General features: G+C 35.2%; 1 long non-coding RNA gene across 1 annotated transcript; it reads left to right on the plus strand.

The window, feature by feature from the left end:
- The first annotated feature begins 5,943 nt into the window (after window positions 1–5,943).
- On the plus strand, window positions 5,944–7,597 carry LOC130592105 (uncharacterized). Its single transcript, XR_008970273.1, has 3 exons — window positions 5,944–6,247; window positions 6,360–6,393; window positions 6,928–7,597. It is a non-coding gene; the product is annotated as an uncharacterized LOC130592105 (long non-coding RNA).
- The last annotated feature ends 5,301 nt before the right edge of the window (window positions 7,598–12,898 follow it).

The raw sequence follows: 12,898 nt of genomic DNA on the forward strand, positions 1-12,898 counted from the left end.
CAAAAGTACAAATAAACCCACGTTTTTTAGCCCATAAACCAATCAAATCGCTTCAAAACGGTTTATGATGCAATATTGCGCGGTCCGACCCAATCATTATTTTTATTACTAAATATTATCATATTATTAAATGTAATTATTAAAATATTAATATTAATTTACTTCTTAGATATTATTATTATTTAATAATCATCATCAAGTATTAATATATTAATATATTTAATATAAAATAATAATTATTAATTATCATTAATTATTTTTATTATTAATTTATGATTATTTATATTATTTATTTAAAAATATCCAAAATACTATTATTACTATTCATTATTAATTATTCATCATTATTACTTATCGTTGTAATTATTATTAAATATTCATATTATTATTGTTTAAATATTATTATATATTTATTACATTCAATTTAATTCACTTCAGTTTAATTCAATTCAACTCAATTCAATTTAATTCAATTCAGTTCAGTTCAGTTCAGTTTAGTTCAGCTGTTTTGTATCGAAGAGAGCAGGCCCTGAATTTCATGTTCTAATTTTTCTTTTATGTTCTAATTTTTCTTTTATGTTCTAAATAATTATCCCCCCTCTCTCCCATTCTCTCTCTGTCTTCATTTCCTCTTTCATCTTTCATGTATTTCCCTTTCCTGAGCTTTTTCACCACTCCTGTAATTAGGGGTGTTCATGGGTGGTTAACCGCCCCGAAACAACATTTCGGTTCGGTAAGCGAAAGTTTCAGCTCTCTCTTTTTGCCAACCGTGACCGTTTAAAGCGGTTACCACTTATGTGGTTAACTATTCTTTCGATACGATTTTTCGGTTAACCATTAACCATTATTGAAGTTATATTATTATGCTTTACTTAATATACATATATTATTTTTATTTTTTGTCCATGTATTGTAATATTATATACTATTATAAAGTAGATAATAAATCTATTGAAAAACATACTAACACTAAGAATTCACTCCATTTCCTAAGTATAGTGATTATATTAGTAGTAGAGTTTCCAAATAATCACATTCTTCTTCTAACAATTGTAACTTAGTAACAAATATAATAATTAATTTAATTGTTTGAAAATATTTCACAATAATTAAATAGAGAAAAAAGATATTTCAGTATTCGGTTAATCGTTTACTCAAAAATCATAACCATAACTGTACCCGTACAGTTTACCCGTTAATTTTATCGGTTCGATAACCATATCGTTAATTTTTTTTAACGGTACAATTACCTCCCATTTTGATCGATCTTTCGATACTTCGGTACGGTTTTCCAGTTTCGTTTTTTATGAACACCCGTACTTGCAACCACTCTTCGCGAAACCTACACCCAAATTTTCTATGGCTTCTACTTTTTAAAGTTAATTTTTTCTAATAAATTGTCCAAACATAGAATATTTGAGGTTTGTGGAGTGTTTCCTCTCTTCATATTCTCTTAGGTGGTTCGAGTGTCTCCCTCCTGTAACTCTCTCTCTCTCATATACGTGATGATTCAACCACCCCACCATTCTTACAATACTTACATCATCACTGAATATTCATCAATGGCTGAAGTTGTTCCAATAGTATATATATAACATGTTCTAAAACAATGTACGTCATGTTATAAAACAATGTACATCATATTATAAACAATTTATATCATGTCTAAAAAACGTGCTGCATGTTCTAAAACAACGCACAACATGTTCTAATATATATAAGAAAGCTTGTTTATTTACAATCGTGCCATTAATGACACACAGTCAATATGGATTGTTAGACCTGACTTAATCCAACAACTTGTATCTATTCTCATATATGATATATGTTCTCATATAAGGATCCCTTTTTATTAGTTAATGTCCATGTATATTTTAAGATCTAGTGAGAACCATAGCCAGAAATGAAACATAGAACGAATTTAGGCCCTCAAATCATCATAACTGGATGTTCAATATGCTTCCTCTGTCATTAATGACATTTTGGTAATCAACTCGAAACTTACAAAACTAATTCCCAACTTCTGTAAAATGGAAAGAAAAACAATTAGTCAAAGTAGATGAAATTGATCGAAAAGTAAATCAATGAAAAGTATAAAAAAACAAAAAAAAAAATCAAAACTAGTTTGTGAAGTTGCAAATACGAAAAAATGCCATTAATGACATGGGATCCGTCTTGGCCATTTAATTTTGATAATCTAAGGGTCTAGATTAGTTCTATATTCTCAATTTAACATTGGTACTCATTGGAACTTTTTGGTCATTTTATGTTACAATTTTTAGTTCTCAATATCAGTTCAAATGCTTTGGTATCTGTTAGACTAATTATGGTAATGCTTACATTTACCTATTCAAAATCGTTTTTGCTACCTTCGGGGTAACTAGTTTTACAAAAGATAAGGATACTTTATAGAAAAACCCATAAATTAATAAAAAGTTCTCTTTTTTGCAATGGAAAGCAAGCGACAAATAAAAATACTAAAGAGTGCTCACAATTTCTCCTACTAATATGTGTTATTAAGAACTAGTTTTTCAAAATTCGCCTGTCAATAGTTCTTTAGTTATTGCAAATACTCAAACAAATTGCTCATTTTTAAGAATTAATAAAAAGTAGTAGAATCCCATTCGAATTCATACAAATGAGATGTAGTATATATGATAAAAGATATATTTATTTCTGTAAAGTTAGTTGAGAGTTAGTTAGAATACTCCTCTATAAATAGACAAAGCTGTTAGGTCTATTACTAACTTTCATATTGTAAAGAAATACTTCTTTTCTTCTTTCTCTCTCAATAATACTTCTTCATTTCTGAGCTCATTTGCTCCTTCATGGTATCAGAGCTATAATCTCACGTTTGAGATTGAGGTTTTTTTTAGCTTTATTGAAATTGATATTCATTAAAGTCGATTGCAATTGCTGATATCTGAGAATCGAAATTGTTATTACAATTTCTTGATTTCTGCAAACTTCTGGAAAGAAATCATCAATGGCGGAATCTGATGATGCAAGAAGTAATAATTCTGATCCACAAAATACAAGAGTTAATAATTCTGATCCACAAAATACTCATAATGGAGGTAATCTTGATCCATTCTTCATTGCAAATTTGGATAATCCGACATCTTCTTTAGTTTCTGCTACATTTTCTGGATCAAACTTTATGAGATGGAGCAGAAATGTTAAACGTGCGCTTATAGCTAAGAATAAAGAATGTTTTATTACTAGATCTTTACCTATGCCTGCTGAAAATCATAGAGATTATTCTAGATGGACTAGAGCTGACTACATGGTGATGAGTTGGATCTTGAGTTCTATGAATCCTAATATAGCTGATGATTTCTCTTATGTGTCTAATTCTGCTGAATTATGGCAAGAATTATGTGAACGTTTTGGTCAATCTAATGGACCTCTAGTATATCAATTGAAGAAAGAAATTGAAGGATTAAGGCAGGAGAACTTGACTATCATTGCTTATTATGGAAAACTCAAGAAATTATGGGATGAACTTAAGGCATTAAGATCATTTCCAGTATGTAATTGTGGAGCTTTAGCAAGATGTAGTTGTCAATTTCTGAAAAATATTTCTGATCTTGAAGCTGAGGATAAACTGATGCAGTTTCTATTAGGCTTAAATAGTGGTTTTGATGGAACAATAACAAATATATTGTCAATGGAACCAATGCCTACAATCAATAAAGCCTTCTCAATCACTCAGCAGATTGAGAAACAGAAGGAAATATCAGGTGCTATGGAGATTACAGAAAGTAGTGCTATGGCTGCTCAACGATTTTCTCAAGGAGTTATAAGTGGTGGACAGAGGTTTCAAGCTAGACGTGACTGGAAGAAAGAAAAACAGGATAAGAAATGTGATCATTGCAAGGGTAAGGGACACACTAGGGATCAATGTTTTCAAATCATTGGATATCCTGAGTGGTACAATGCTATTAAAGCTACCAAAGGCAATTTAGGTGGTTTTGGTAACGGAGGCAATAAGAAATTTGCTGCAAATGTGCATATTACACAAGAAGAAGGTATGGAATCACCATTGGATATAGATTGCAACATGGATGGAATTTCAGGAGGACAAATGGATCAAGGCATGATGAATAGTATCTGTCAAGAAGTCATGAAGATCATGAAGGGTAAACAACAACAATCTGCATCTAACAGTAGCTCATTTGCTAGTTTTGCAGGTAATGTTGTTATATCTTCTTGTTCTAATTTGTTAAAAGAAGAAATATGTTCTTGGATTGTTGATTCTGGAGCTTGTGATCATATGGTGTTTGATGAAAGGCATCTGATAAATAAAAGAAGGTTAGACACAGAAATTAAGGTAGGATTACCTGATGGAACATGTAGATATGTTAAACTCACTGGTAGTGTTGTTTTGGATAAAAGATTGGTGATACATGATGTATTGCTAGTAGAAGGATTCAAATATAACTTACTTTCTGTTAGTAAGTTAGCTGAAAAGGCTGGAATATTGGTTCGATTCACAAAAGATCCATGTTACTTTCAGGACCAATATAGTTTACAAATTCTTGGAAGTGGTAAAAAGCAAGGAGGTTTGTATTACTACTTCAGCTCAAATGGTGTTCAAAACAATTCTGGTATGACTTCTGCTTGTCATAATGTGGTAGCTTCATGTTCATTGCCAAATAAAATTGCAGTTGGTAGAATTAATAAAGAAAGTGGTGTAGATACTTTGGAATTGATGCATAGAAGATTGGGTCATGTATCTCTTTCAAAAATGCAGCATATTGATGATTGTAAGTGTCAAGGGTTGACTGAATATAATTGTGGTGTTTGCTTACATTCTAAACATCATAAGCTGCCATTTCCTGTCAGTAACAGTAGAGCTGAATGCTGTTTTGACTTAATACATATTGACCTATGGGGTCCTTATAGAGTACATGCTTTGAATGGTGCAAGATACTTCTTAACATTAGTTGATGATCATAATCGTGTTACTTGGACATATTTGTTACATAACAAATTGCAAGTAGCTAAAACCATATGTGATTTCTTAAGTATGGTAGATACTCAGTTTGGGAAAAAGATCAAGCAAATTAGATCAGATAATGGAACAGAGATTATAAAAGAAGAATGCTTGAATTTGTTCTTGTCAAAAGGAATTCTAATGCAAAGAAGTGCTCCTTATGCTCATCAACAAAATGGTAGAGTTGAAAGGAAGCATAGACATTTATTGGAAGTGTCTAGAGCACTTAGATTTCAAGCCAATTTGTCCAAGAAGTTCTGGGGGGAATGTTTACAGACTGCTACACATCTAATTAACAAGCTTCCTACAAAGGTGCTGTCCTGGAAGTCACCATATGAGGTAATGTTCAATCAAAAGCCTGATTATACTAATCTGAGATGCTTTGGTTGTCTGTGTTATGCATATATTGTGCATATTAAAAGGGATAAATTTGATTCCAGAACTAGAAAATGTATCTTTATAGGTTATCCATATGGACAAAAGGCATATAGACTCTATGATCTTACTTCTCATACTGTTTTCATATCAAGAGATGTTGTGTTCTTAAAACAACTCTTTCCATATCATACTGAAAATCTATAATAGACACTTATAATCCTGCTCTTGTTTCTTTTCATGATTCATCTAACTCAGATGGTTGCAATAATACTACAAACAATTATCATGAACATTCTTCCTCTCCTAGTATATCCACCTCTCATAACATGCCATGTCAGTCTGATACTTCTCCACTGAATTCTTCTACTTCTTCTTCTAACCTTAACCATATAAATCATGATAATTCTTCCTTACCATTGTCTCCTTCTTCTCATTCTACTGATAATCTTCCAAACACAAGACATAGTTCTAGAACTATTATACCATCAGTCAAACTGACTGATTTTGTTAACACATACATACTGTAATCCCCCATATTTTAAGATATTAAATTAAATAGTTTTAATCATTGTTAATTATTAAAGCTATTTAATTTCGGTATTTAAGAGCAGAAGGGTATTTTGGTCATTTTACCAAAATAGTATTTGAGTATTTCCACAAAGAAGTATTTTAGTATTTTCAAGAAAGTATTTTATTAATATTAGTAGGAAGATTATTTTGGAAATTGATCATCAAATGTATTTTGGCAATTTGATGAGTAAGGGTATTTTAGTCTTTTACACAAAATGACTACCACTATAAAAAGGGGAAAACCTAAAGTTTCCCATCTTTTTCCATCTTCTTCACTAGCCACCATTTCTTCAAAAAGGAGTAAGAAGTTCATTTCTCTCTCAAACCTTTGTTCTTCCTCAAGTAAGTTTTCTTCAAGTAATTTCTTTAAAGATTCAAGTTCTAATCTAGTTTTTGTTTTTAAAAATTGTAGGAAGATCTTGCAATTATCAAAGGGAAGCAAAGAGGTAATCTTTTTCTGAAATTTTGGGGTTTTTCTTCCTTATTTTCTCTCTCCTCTTTGTTCACGATTTCCGGCCACCACAAGGGTGGTTCGCCGGCGAGATCGACAGGTCCGACGAGACCATTGTCGGGACAACAGTGGTGACAACGCCTGGGCACGGGCGCCGCCTGCCACTGCCGCGCAGCTGGTGGTGGTGGTGGTGCTCGTGGTGGCGCCGGCGAGTGTTAAGTTTTGGCTTTGGTGGTTTTCGAACCACTTGTAAAAAAAAAAAATAAAAAAAAATTTCTGTTATTATTATTAATTAATTTACAGCAATAAATTATTAAGAAAATAGTAGTTTTATGAAGTTTTAAGTATTAGTTTGTAGTGGGTTTTGCCTACTAGTAAAGGTTTTCAAGTTATGACTTTAAAAATAGTTTTTAAAGCATTTGTAAGAAAAATCAGCTTTATTAGTATATTTAAAATGCTGATTTTAATTATTAAGTAGCCTTGAATTGTTGTTGGAAAGTACTAATTGATAGTACTTTATTGTTGGTAGGTTGCAAGAATAATTAAAGCCAGTCAAACTTTTGACTGTTGATTTTCGTGTAATCAAGGTACATACACTTTGACCTTGACTTTAGTAGTTTCAAAGGATATATATATCTTATTGAGCATGAGGAGTAAGGAGAGGCTTATGCCTTGAAATTGTTTGAGTATATGTTGAGAACTTAGAAAGGAGATTAGGAATGGAACTTTTAAGTTATTCCTATATTTGAAAAGCATTTATTGATGTTAATTGCTTTTGAGCATGATTAAAGTTATTAAAGTTATTCTTGAAGCTAGGGCTTGCCTGAGAATATTTTATTGAGCATGGTCTCAATTGAGGTTATATATTTTATTGAGCATGGTCTCATTAGAAGTTATATATATTATTGAGCAAGGTCTCACAAGTTATCAAGTTATTGAGCAAGGTCTCACAAGTTATCAAGTTATGGAGCAAGGTCTCACAAGTTATCAAGTTATTGAGCAAGGTCTCATAAGTTAAAGTTATTGAGCAAGGTCTCACAAATAGTTTAATCATTGAGCAAGGACTCAATTGATTGGATCATGGATCCTTAAGAAAGTAAGAAAAAGGACTCATGGAGTCATTAAAGTAATAAGATGAGCAAGGTCTCAAAGAATTTAGAATTGAGTTAACTATGGTGTTTGTTGCATTCACTTGTTAAAGAAAGATAAGAAATTAATTATTTGCTAGATGTATTATTGTGAATGTGTTTTCACATAATGGGCTTTTGGCAATAAAACTCTGGATGGCCCCCATGAGTATTGAATAAGGGGAGTTAGTGTGAAACTATACTCCTGCATATAGCTTAGCATGACGATGCTAATGCTTTTATTTTATCAAGCAAGTTTATGGAATTCCAATTTTCAAGATCTTTGAGTGGACTAGGTGTCACTCGTATTCTTTATCTCTGAGATGTTGAGTCTAGAGGCTCACTCTCACCCTCTTCATTACTAACAAGCTTAAATTTCTCGAGTCAAGTTATTTAAAGTTCATGGAACTTTAGTAAGAGGTGTGGGATCTCTTACACAAGAAATAGTAGCCCGTATGACTCCAAGAGGAGGACGGTGCCCGTTCATTGCCAAATAATATTAAAGAAAGTATTTAGTAAGTTACAGTTATATGCTTGTTGCATGTAGAGTCATAAGAAGAGCAAGCCGAAGTGATTGAGGATTGCATGCATTATTATTCGCATTAGTTTGTTGTGTTATGTACTCAGCGTTGCTGATGTATGTGTTTCTTGTTTTCTTTTGGTTGTTGTTTTTTCCTCAACAACCCTGTGATGATCCATTTGGTGAGCAGAGTTTAGAGAAGAAGTTGCAGGTACAAGTTCTTGATGTGCATGGAAATCATAAGCATCCGGATGGGATTTTCAGTGCACGAGTACTTTTATTTTAAGTTATCTTAATTTTATATTTGACTTTACTTGACCAATGGGGTCAAGGTTTGACTTTTGAAGATGGGACTAGTATGGGATAGTCTCGGAGTTTGTAATTCATTTACATACTTTCTTATTTCTATTGTATTAAAGTATTTTCAGTTTATTTTAAAAGACTTCCGCTGTATTATCTGATTAGCCTTACGTATTATCATGCGTGGCATAACAACTCCCGCAATTTCTCCTAGTTTATAAAAGGAGGAGTCGTGGGGGTGTTACAAAGTGGTTACAGAGCTCCAAGGTTTATATTACCTTATCTTACAAAAAGTTTTCGAACTTAAAAGTATTTCAATGTCGAATTGCAAAAAGGGAAGGGAATTGCATATGCATATGTACATTGCGTCGCATTAGCCACTAAGTCTTTATGTGTCTTAGATTAGTAAGTGCTCTTAGTTCTAGTAGCACTTTTGATGTGTTTTATGTGACTAAGTGTTTGATTGCAACGTGGTTAGCATTTTCTACTTGCATGGAGTCCAGTTTGGACTTAAAGGTGTAGTATGACTACGAAAAAGTGCTAGTTTTGCTTTAATCTACTACTCTAGTAAGAGAGTTAGTATAAAAGTTCCTTAGAAAGGAGATTGTGAATTAAATGTCAGCGTGGCATTTGCTTAGTATTTTGACCTATATAGAGGGTCAATAAGCGATTTTTGAGTCAATTTTTTTTCTTTGGCAGATCAATGGCCGATAGAAACGCTAGAATTGATGCTCAACTGAGGAATTTAGTCCGAGTGACTACGAATTTAGCTAGAAGAGGTCCTTCGAAGAAGAAGTCTGTTGATTGGTTTAAGAGGGTTAGTGATAGTAAACCGCCTTCTTATGATGGGAAAGGTGATCCTGTTAAGCTTGAGAACTGGGTTAGGGATTTTGAGAAGCTATTCGATGCTATCCAATGTCCAGATAATAGGAAAGTAGCTATAGCTGCATATTACCTCAAGGAGGAAGCTGACTTTTGGTGGTCGCAGCATAAGGAGACGTTAATGGCAAGGCCTGACTTTGATTGGAAGGCTTTCGGAGTAGCTATGAAGGAGAAATTTTATCCCAATTTCTTGAGGAGGCAAAAGGCCACTGAGTTTGATGAGTTGAAGCAAGGTGACATGACTGTGGAGCAGTACTATGAGAAGTTTGTAGGATTGATGAAGTTTGCTCCAGAGTTAGTACCTACTGAGGAAAGAAAGGCAATTAGGTTCGAGACTGGACTTAGTCTTGAGGTGAAGCTTGGGCTAGGAGGTTCAACTTTCAGGACCTTAGAGGAAGTGTATGATAGAGCTGCTCATTTAGGTTCCTATTTGAAACAAGCTGGAGTTGAGAGCTCAAACAACAAGAGGAAGGAAAATCCTAGTCAGAATTTCCAGAGGAACGACAAGAAGTTCAAGCCTCAAAATAACTTTCACCAAGGAGGACAATCTAGTGGCCAAAGGAATGGAGGCCAGTATCAACCACAGAGGGTGGAAATGGTTCTAATAAGGGAAAGAAAGGAGACGAACGCGTGTATTTCTGCAAGAGGTGCCCTACAATCATCCTGGAAAGGATTGTGAAGGAAAGCTGGTGGAGTGTAACTACTGCCACAAATTGGGTCACCGAGAGTATGAGTGCTTCTCCAAGAACCCTGAGTTGAAGACTGACAAGGGCAAGAGCGGAAACCAATTTGGTCAGGGTAATCGAAACCAGTCAGGAGGCAACAACTATCAAGGTGGGAACAGGCAAAATGGGAACAACAAGACCGTTTCGAGTGGAGCTGGTCCTAGTGTGCCTGCAGTGGCAAGGTTGAATGTCATAAGTGCTAGAGAAGCTGAGACGTCTAAGGACGTAGTTACGGGTAATGTTTCTATTAATTCCACTTTTGTTAAAGCTTTATTTGATTCAGGAGCCGAACGTTCATTTGTTTCAAAGTTAGTTGTTTCAAAATATGGCTTAGGAAACCCTAGAGATGTTGAAATTCCTATTATGTTACCATCTGGGGAAGTAGTAACTTGCTCAAGAGTATATGAAAACGTCCTTGTGAGAATTGGGGATGTAGACTTTGAAACCAACCTCATAGAGTTTCCATTGGAAGACTTGGAGATTATTTTAGGGATGGATTGGCTTAAGGAGTATAAAGCCGAGATTCTTTGTGGAGAACAAAAAGTGAGATTGAGGAATAAGAATGGGAAAAAGGTGACTTTCAAGACTAAAACAAGAAGGTAGAATTAAGATCATTTCAGCCCTAAGTTTGGTAAAGCAAGTGCAGAAGGGAGCTCCATTATTCTTGTGTAATGTGCAGAGGTTGGAAGAAGAGAAGCTTAAGATAGAACATGTGAAAGTGGTGAATGAGTTTCCAGACGTATTTCCGGAAGATATACCGGGAATGCCACCTCAGAGGGAGTTAGAATTCACCATAGACTTAGTTCCTGGAACTGCCCCTATATCAAAAGCACCCTATAGAATGGCTCCAGCAGAGATGAAGGAGCTCAACAAGCAACTAGAGGAATTACTCGAGAAAGGGTACATTAGACCTAGTTATTCCCCATGGGGAGCGCCTGTTTTATTCGTAAAGAAGAAGGATGGAAGCTTGAGGCTATGTATTGATTATAGAGATCTTAACAAGGTGACTATTAAGAATAAGTATCCGTTACCGAGGATTGACGACCTATTCGATCAATTAAGAGGAGCTGGAATATTTTCAAAGATAGACTTGAGGTCCGGGTATCACCAACTGCAGATTGGGAGAAGGACATACCAAAGACTGCCTTTAGGACGAGGTACGGTCACTATGAGTTCACCGTGATGCCATTTGGTTTAACCAATGCACCAGCGATGTTTATGGACCTCATGAATAGAGTGTTTCGAGAGTATTTGGACAAATTTGTAGTCGTATTCATCGATGATATCCTTATCTACTCGAAGAACAAGGAGGAGCATGAAGAGCACTTGAGGTCAGTATTGTCTACACTAGGGAGAATCAGCTTTACGCAAAGTTCTCGAAGTGCGAATTTTGGATGGAAGAAGTGGCATTTCTTGGCCACATTGTGTCAAAGAAGGGAATTTCCGTAGATCCGTCGAAGATAACCGCAGTGAGCGAATGGCCTAAACCTAGGAATGTTACTGATATAAGGAGTTTCTTGGGTCTAGCTGGCTACTATAGACGTTTTGTGAAGGACTTTTCGAGGGTAGCTAAACCAATGACTAGTCTCATGAAGAAGGATACAAGGTTCATATGGACCGAGGAATGTGAGAAAGCCTTTAAGAAGCTTAAGGAGTTGTTGACTACAGCTCCGATTTTGACGTTACCAGAGGAAAATGCCGAGTTGGAGGTATATAGTGACGCTTCGAAAAATGGTTTAGGGTGTGTTTGATGCAAAATCGAAAGGTTATAGCCTACGCTTCTAGGCAATTGAAACCGTACGAAGTGAATTACCCAACCCATGATCTAGAATTAGCCGCAATAGTGTTTGCTTTGAAGATTTGGCGACACTACTTATATGGAGTGAAGGTGAGATTGTATACAGATCACAAGAGTCTGAAGTATTTGTATACTCAAAAGGATTTGAATATGAGACAGAGAAGATGGTTAGAGTTGGTGAATGACTATGAATTGAGATCTTATACCATGAAGGAAAGGCAAACGTCGTTGCCGACGCGTTAAGTCGTAAGTCTAGCCATAGTTTAAGTACTTTGGTACTTCCAGAGAATTGTGTGACGAGTTTAGGAAGCTCAACATTGAAGTTGTTGGAGTAGTGGAGTGGAAGCATGCTTAAATGCCATTTCAATCCAGTCAGAATTGAATGAAGAAATTTTAAAGGCTCAAGAAGGGAATGAGGAAATGGAGAAGATAAAGAAGCTGATCGAGGAGAAAAAGACAAAGGAGTTTAGTATCCATGATGATGGAAGTGTCCGATTCAATGGAAGAGGTGCATACCGTCAAGTTGCACCGAGTTGAAAGAAAAAGTGATGAAAGAAGGGCACAAACAACTTATTCTATCCACCCTGGAGGGGATAAATTATATAAGGACTTGAAGCTAATGTTCTGGTGGAACAATATGAAAAGAGAAGTAGCTGAATTTGTTGCTAGGTGTTTGACTTGTCAGAAGGTGAAGAGCGAACACAAGAGACCTCAAGGGACGATTCAACCGTTACCAGTGCCTGAGTGGAAATGGGATGACATAGCAATGGATTTCGTTGTAGGTCTCCCAAGACAGCGAAAGGATTCACCAAAGTGTGGGTGATAGTAGATAGACTAACTAAGGTAGCAAAATTTGTTCCGATGAAGGACAATTGGTCGATGGAACAGTGTGGTAAAGTATATGTGGACCAAGTGGTGAGGCATCATGGAGTTCCTTCCACTATTGTGTCTGATAGAGATTCAAGATTCTTATCTCATTTTTGGGAGGCATTACAGAAAGCTTTTGGGACCGATGTGCTTAAGAGTACAGCTTTTCATCCAGCAACTGATGGTCAATCGGAAAGAACCATTCAGACTCTCGAGGATATGTTGAGGGCGTGTGCCTTAGATTACCCTAAGACTTGGGATGAGATGTTGGCTTTAATAGA

The sequence above is a fragment of the Beta vulgaris genome, chromosome 1, assembly GCF_026745355.1.
Source record: "Beta vulgaris subsp. vulgaris cultivar EL10 chromosome 1, EL10.2, whole genome shotgun sequence".
In the NCBI taxonomy this organism is placed as follows: Eukaryota; Viridiplantae; Streptophyta; class Magnoliopsida; order Caryophyllales; family Amaranthaceae; genus Beta; species Beta vulgaris.